General features: G+C 36.6%; 1 pseudogene; it reads right to left on the bottom strand.

Moving 5' to 3' along the window:
• Positions 1-1,818: 1,818 nt before the first annotated feature.
• On the bottom strand, positions 1,819-2,707 carry LOC127654632 (probable inactive tRNA-specific adenosine deaminase-like protein 3; annotated as a pseudogene).
• Between the last annotated feature and the right edge of the window lie 5,573 nt (positions 2,708-8,280).

Below are 8,280 nucleotides of genomic sequence, written 5' to 3'. Positions count from 1 at the left end.
GATATTTTCTTGCCAGCTTTTACACAAAATACGACACAGCTCATTTTGTGATAAACACAGCTTCCCTTTTGAGTGTTCTCATCCCAAAACTGCCACAACTCCATGGGGTCAGGATCCTTGGAATAAACAAGTATTAAGCCAAATGTTCAGAGGGCATAGATCAACTATCAGTTGAGCTGTTGCCTGATATGGGAAAGAAGGTATCTCTTTGTACTTTGTACCGCAGTTGTGTACTTAGCAGTTTTGTACAGTCTGTGTAATTGTGAGTCTCTTTGTTTGATATATGTTGAGAAAACTGTTGTAGGATATATTAGGAGGACAATTCCTCTAGCATTAATAACTTAAGATATTAAAAGTGTTTTTGATTTCCTTGCGGATCTGGGCTGGCCCAGGTTTCATGGTTAATTTTGTTGAATATTTTTTTCGTTCCAATGTGCTCACACCACTGATACACTAGATCATGCTTTTAGCATCATTTCACATTTCTGTATGTATTCTTTGACAATGCCATGAATTATGTTTTTAAAATAATTTAAAAGCCATGAAACCATTCTTCTGTTTCCTGAATTTTGTTATCATTGCTTAATAAAAAAAAATTATTTGCATGATTTCCTTAACATTTTGTTTAATCGCAGTACTGTGTATAATTTAATGTTTGGCTAATGTTTTGAAGATTATAGGTGACAATGGAAAATGCATTAACAAAACTTTAATGTTTTGTCTGATATGTACTTTCGTATTCATAAAAGTCAACATGAAATTAAATTTGGCCCTTTTTCTACTTTCTTAATGCACCATCTTGGTGTTGTTTGTCCATGTTTGTATTTGTAATATTTTATCAGAATGTAATAATTTGCTTAACCTTCAAAACAACTTTCCTCTTATTTATCAATCCCTTCCCTCCAACTTCCTGAATCTATTCTGGTATATAATGTCCACTTTTCACAAGTCAAGTAAAAAAAAAAGAAAACAACATTGTTTTTTTCTCTCACTGGAAACCTGTAACGTGACAAAGTGGGTTGCAAATGCCATTTCTTGTTGACTTTAGTATGTAATTGTGAAAGTCTATAATTATTAAAGCAGTTTGTCCTGTTTCATACTCTGTAAGTTTACTCTGAAGCTGAAACACTGTAACATTGCCCCATTAAAGTATTTGTATCCTTACTGTCTTTGTCTTTTGACAATATCTGCAATTGCTGAATTGTGCCAATTGTTTATATTTTCTTTCATTTTTTGAAAAGATATGAACATAGTAAGCTATATGTTGTGACAAATAAAAAAGCATTACAACTGTGTTGTTCACTAGAAAAAAAATGGTTTGCCAGATACATTTTGTACTGTGTATATACACCATATACCAAAGAATTTCCATTAATTTTCAATTCCAGTTGTTTGTGGTTACTGGCATAGAATGTTTTTAAAATCTTTCATAGAGATTGCACTCACACACAGCAATTTCTTAATGATTAAATATTTTAGAGCAGAGCATAACTAGAAAAAATTATATTCAATATAGAACTCTATATAGGTTTCAATTGGTTTTCCAGGCCTGGAATAACAATTTAAATATTACCTTTCATTACAAAGGCATGTGCGCTACTACTAAAGGTTCTGACCTATGCCTTATCTGATTAAATTCATAATACAATAATGCAACAGAGCAAATGTGGCCCATACATTGTATTATGGTCCTTAAAAAAATTGTCTGAATTAAAAAACTATTAAAATTGAATCTTTAATAATCATGTCCCTTAAGAACTTTGTTTTGATTTGTTTGTGTAAAGCCTCACATTTGTTTAGCATCACCCATTAAACACTTCAAAGTGTTTCAAAGGGCACTCCATTGAATACTCTGTTTATTCTTGAGTGGAACAATGCCATTGCACACATCACACGGTTCTCTAGTGATGTAAAGTTCATATCCATTGCAGATGTACGTCTGGTCTGTTTCTTTTGCATTGCTTATGGCTTGTCGGCTGCTATAGTAACAGGCTGGATATTTCTCATAATTGTGGGTGCCTCTACTTTGCCCACAGGCTACAAGGTCAGTACACACCATAACAGTATAATGGAGTGTATGAGAACCGTTCCTACAGTCATGATCCATGGCCACAAATTGCTCAGATTGCAGGTTAACAATCACCAGACTCACAGCATCCATACCTCTCTCCTGCCCTGATTTTGCAGCCTGGATTGCCACCATCATATACTCTTGCATTTTAGCTTTATGATCAGCATTGACTAGCAGGCCTGTCAAAGCAGACGTCACTTGTTTGTCCTCATGAAATGATGTAGGCCAATATTTACTAGTTTTTTCAAACTGTGGCCTGGTCAGTTGTGGACTGGCTGGGATTTCCCAAATCTCTCGAGTCAAAAGAATGTGTAAATGCAGTTTAACAAGTGTAACTTCTTTGCTTGCGTCTGTCTTTTGCTCATCTTTGGCCAAACACACAACGACTTCCAAAATGGCTCTTGTTTTTGCAAGCCCTGACCCTTTTTTTATGTGCTGGAGACCGGGCAAAGGGTGGCTCAGAGAAAGCACTTTGACCAGGCAAGATGTTTCTATTTTGTCAATGGTTGGTGCTGCATAGGCTGGCAACCATTCAGTGTCCCTAGACTGCTCATCAGAGAGGACAGGGAGAACATCCCAAGACTCTTTGCCATATAAATCCATTGCTTTCCTCAGTTTGGCTTGTGGCTCCATCTTTATCAACTCAGTCAGCTGTCAGGGTTTCTTGGTGTCATCTGTGGAAGCATCATTTGTTCTATCTACATTGAAGTCAGAAGTTTACATACACTTAGGTTGAAGTCATTAAAACTCATTTTTTAACCACTCCCCTGATTTCGTATTAGCAAACTACAGTTCTGGCAAGTCGTTTAGGGCATCTATTTTTAATTTTTCCAACAATTGAAGCCTTTAAACAGCTTGGAAAATTCCAGAAAATGTGGTCAAGTCTTTAGGCAGTTAGCCAATTAGCTTCTGATAGGCTAATTGGCTAACTGGAGTCAATTACATGTGCATGTGTGGATGTATTTTAAGGCCTACCTTCAAACTCAGTCCCTCTTTGCTTGACAATCAAAATAAATCTATTTAAAATAAAGACCTCTGAAAAAAATTGTGGACCTCCACAGTCTGGTTCATCCTTCGGAGCAATTTTCAAATGCCTGAAGGTACCAAGTTCATCTGTACAAACAATAGTATGCAAGTATAAACACCATGGGACCATGCAGCCATCATACTGCTCAGCAAGGAGACACGTTCTGTCTCCTAGAGATTAATGTAGTTTGGTGCGAAAAGTGCAAATCAATCCCAGAACAACAGCAAAGGACCTTGTGAAGATGCTTGAGGAAACCGGTAGACAAGTATCTATATCCACAGTAAAATGGGTCCTATAAAGACATGACCTGAAAGACTGCTCAGCAAGAAGAAGCCATTGCTCCAAAACTGGCATACAAATGCCAGACTACAGTTTGCAAGTGCATATGGGGACAAAGATCTTACTTTTTGTAGAAATGTCCTCTGGTTTGATTAACAAAAATGTAACTGTTTGGCCATAATGACTATCACTATGTCTAGAGGAAAAAGGTTGAGGCTTGCAAGCCAAAGAACACCATCCCAACTATGAAGCATGGGGGTGGCAGCATCATTTTGTGGGGGTGCTATGCCACAGAAGGGATTGGTGCACTTCACAAAATAGATGGCATCATGAGAAAGGAACATTATGTGGATATATTGAAGCAACATCTGAGTTAAAGCTCAGTTGCAAATGGGTCTTCCAAATGGACAATGACCCCAAGCCCTGTAGCTCTGTGTTAGGCATCTCACAGTAAGGACATTGCAATTTATTGCCCTGGCCACATCTGCAGTCCTCATGCCTCCATGCAGCACACCTCAATTCAAGGCACATTTATGCAGATGAGCAGGGACCCTGGGCATCTTTCTTTTGGAATCAGTAGAAAGGTCTCTTTAGTGTCATAAGTTTAATATCTGTGACCTTAATTGCCTACCACCTGTAAGCTGTTAGTCTCTTAATGACTGTTACACAGGTGCATGTTCATTAATTGTTTATGTTTCACTGAACAGGCATGGAAAACATTGTTTAAACCCTTTACAATAAAGATCTGTGAAGTTATTTGAATAGTCTGCTGGAAACAAGCACTTGATATGGTTCCTTTCATTTTGTTCTTATTAGTCTTCCATCTCTGAGACATTTTTTAGCATATTTATTGACATATATATTACGATATGTAATTTTGTTAGAGTTTAAAAAGAGTCTAATGGAACTCAACATCGCTTGTTTTGTATAGAATTCATTTTTATGTAGCACCTTGTTTCAAGCAGGGGGAACCCAAAGTGAAAATCTAATTGATTAATGTTTATTGAGACTGAATTGTGTTGCATCCAGCTAGTGATAGCAGAAACGAAGGTTTTCGAAACTCAGAATCAACTGAACTAAATGCTTCATAAAATTATTCACTGTTTCGAAGCGCTCAAATGCCACACTTAGGGGACACTTGCTGTTCAAAACAGTAGAAACGCAATCAGAACACAGCCCAAACATGTTTAATGACACTTTGTAGAAACCAAATGCAAATGTTTTCATGAAAGTTTAATCTATTAAATGTTCTACAAATCATTAAATACCAATAAACCAAGTATCTATTGTATAATATGTGTTTGTTTATAATTTTGTACTTCTTGTTTTGTACATTTAGTTTTAAATAGTATAGGCCTGTGCCTAAAGGTAAAGTATTTGACTGTGACTAGGACAAAACAAGACAAAAGCAGGTTTATTAGTAATTTTTATTTATGAATATAAGCTGTTCCACTGTTTTAGCATTTTAACAATTGTTATTATTATTATTTTTATACAATGAACTTCTCCTGCTTTAGAAAAAAAAATTTGTAATTTCGCATGGTACAGATGTTGCTTGTCTCGACAGGTATTTTTTGGCCAGATGGAACAGACGACGAATTATTATCTGGTGTTTTTCCCAATAGTCCAGTGGATTAATTGTTCTGGTGAGATATGGTGCATTCAAGTAACAGCATTGGGTTGGGGAGTAACAAAATACATGTAGTGGGATTACGTTTTTAAAATACAAAATATAAGTAACTATTCTACTACAATTACAATTTAAATCATTGGTATTTAGTTACATTTACATTCAACAAGTACAGTTACAGTTCAAAAAGTATTTTGATTACTGAAGAGATTACTTTGCATTATATTGTCATTTGTTTCATTTAATATTTAGTCCTTTCAGATGGAAATAATTTATACGTATAAATGATGTGATCCAAAGTGCATTTGAACAGCGGTGAAACACTTTCTTATGATGTGTTACATTCATACGACCAGACAGAGAAGTTTGAAGTAAGTTTGGAGCAGAAGAAATAGAAATAAACCTTCTGTAAATTGTCATCTTTATGCTAAGCTAAAATGCTATTTCTATCCATTTTACATGCATGTTACCAGGCACAATCATATTTTTTTATCAAGATTTATTTTTTTCTAGTAAGACCTTTGATATTAGGGCAAACATCGTATTCTTGATAATAATTTTTGTATTGTTTTCCTGTAAAAATATCTAACTCTTTTCTTAAAAAAAAGTCCTGACTCTCCCTGGTCATTAAAAATCCCAGAACACTTCTCAAAATGAGTAGGTGAAACCCCTGTGTACTGGCCAAATTCCCCCCATTGGCCCTCGTCAATCATAGCTTCCTAATAATCCCCATCCATTAATTGGCTCTATCACTCCACTCTACCAATAGCTGGTGTGTGGTGAGCATACTGGCACACTGACTGCTATCGCATCATCCAGGTGGATGCTGCACGCTGGTGGTGGTTGAGGAAAGTCCCCTGTTCACTGTGTAAAGAGCTTTGAGTGTAGTGTCAGAAAAGTGCTATATAAATGTAATGTTCATTCATTCATACTCTAACCCAGGGGTTGGAGTATGACTAGCAAGGGCCTCGGGGCCAATTTTCAGCTCGCACTGCCATATCTTTTCTAACTCATCTGATTGATGGGTGTGTTCCATTCAGAAGAAATCATCCCTACACTCTGTTTCCTTCAAAGACTGTACCCTCCATTATGAGAGCTTTGAATGTCTGAAAGGAGTGGGCACAAAAATAGTGGTAATTTGGTAATTTTCATGGAAATTCTGTTTGGAACCACGCTACAGCTTGGCTATTATTATTATTCTCCCAATGAAAAGCCCTGCTAAGGCATCATTTATGCCTTTTCAAAGTGTTTAAACCTATTTTTCTATAAAACAAATTATAAAATTTTACATTTTAAGCACATGTTGCTTGAATTCAATGAATAAAAATTTTGAAATACCAGTAAGACAATTAACTTTATAGTTAATTTTACTTTATCAAAATCAGCAAAGATTTCACATAAAAAGATGAGTACATCAAAATATGAAGGTAGCTACTTCCGGAAGAGCATGGAAACTTTCATCAGGCGGCAATTTAAGAATAAATAGTGGCTCAAATTTTTTTATTAGAAACAGGCAGGCGAAAGGGTCCAATAAGAGGGCTAGGGGCACTCATAGCCACAGGGCCCTGTTGAGGGGCCCTTGTATACGCTGTGGGGCCCAAATTTTAAGCATATACAAACTTTTGTTTTCAAAGTTGATGGGCCTCGAAAACTTGCAGCCCAAGGCCCCGGTAGTAAAGGGCCCCTGGGCACTGGCCCCATTGGCCCAGTCTGTAATTCACCTATGCTCCAACCCCTATTAGACCTATTCAGTATTACATTAACGGGACAGTTATTATCATTTGTTAGAGGCATCGTTGCTGCCTCAAAACACTCTATGGCATCTCAAATAGCTAAACGAACACATTGTGTCATTTTTTTCTGCAAGGCTAAAGGTCTTCTACCACAGCACAATCCGACCCTGGTAAGTTTACACACAGCACCACAGGACTCGGATGTGACATTCTGCAGGAAAATTAACTCAAGCTTGGCTTGAGCATTTCACAATTTTTACATTTCAACCAATGTATGCATCTGTGGTGACTTGACATTTGGCAAATATTTCACTCGAACCTCACCTCTCTCTTGTGCACGGGCCCAGGGGCCAATTTTCAGCTCGCACTGCCATATCTTTTCTAACTCATCTGAATGATGGGGTGTGTTCCATTCAGAAGAAATCATCCCTACACTCTGTTTCCTTCAAAGACTGTACCCTCCATTATGAGAGTTTTGAATGTCTGAAAGGAGTAGTGCATCCGGTAAATTAAAAAAATATGGGCCTGTTTAATTTTTCTTCATCCTTTTGGTGTGTTTCTAGGAGTATTTGTATGTGAAGGCAAAATAAATGAAAATAATAGGCCTAAAAGTTTGAGGAACTTGAAGTAACAAGTTCATAGACTGCTCTGAAGTACTGTAGTTGACGGCCACAAGGCTGCATGCACTTCCGATATTACCAACTTTATAGGACTTTTCAGGAACAGTAGCGAGTAATGCATATATTAGACTCTAAAAATTCTCACAGATGCAACTGGGTTGCAGTTACTTTGTCCTCTGTCAAAGTTTTGCACTGATAATGGAGTCATGATTGCATGGTATGAAAATAACATGCTGGGTTCTCTTAAAATTACCGTGTCAGCATAATGCATAACTAACTGTTTCTTGTTCCTTGTTGTTTTAGAAATGGTACAGAAAGACTAAAGCAAGGAAAAGGGATTGTGTCCCATACCAAGAAGTCCACTATGAAACAAAGTATGTCAAAAGCCCATTTAAACATTTACTGTTAATTACTTCAATGTTTCTTTAAAGGGATTGTTAACCTAGAAATTAAAATTCTCTCATCATTTACTCACTCTCATGCCATCCCAGATGTGTATGACTTTCGTTCTTCTGCTGAATACAAATGAAGATTTTTAGAATATCTCAGATCTGTAGGTCCATATAATGCAAGTGAATGGCGACCAAAAGTTTGTAGCTCCAAAAAACACATAAACGTAGGATAAAAGTAATCCATAGAAGTTTAATAAGTGGTTTAATCTATGTCTTCTCAAGCGATCCAACTGATTTTGGGTGGGAATAGACCAAAATATAAGTCCTTTTTCTCTATAAATCTTGGCATCAGCAATTTGGTTCAGCAGAAGTAAGTCATACACATCTAGGATGGAATGAGGGTGATAAAATGATAAGAGAGTTTTCATTTTTGAGTGAACTATCTCTTTAAAACCCTTAATCATTGAGTCAACATCAAATTGTACTCTTTTTATTTTCATAGAGCACATTTCTGGTTTTGTTGTTCAC

Source organism: Xyrauchen texanus, chromosome 14 (genome assembly GCF_025860055.1).
Source record: "Xyrauchen texanus isolate HMW12.3.18 chromosome 14, RBS_HiC_50CHRs, whole genome shotgun sequence".
Lineage (NCBI taxonomy): Eukaryota > Metazoa > Chordata > Actinopteri > Cypriniformes > Catostomidae > Xyrauchen > Xyrauchen texanus.
Note: the sequence above shows the minus strand (reverse complement) of the source record. Positions and strands in the feature narration are given on the sequence as shown.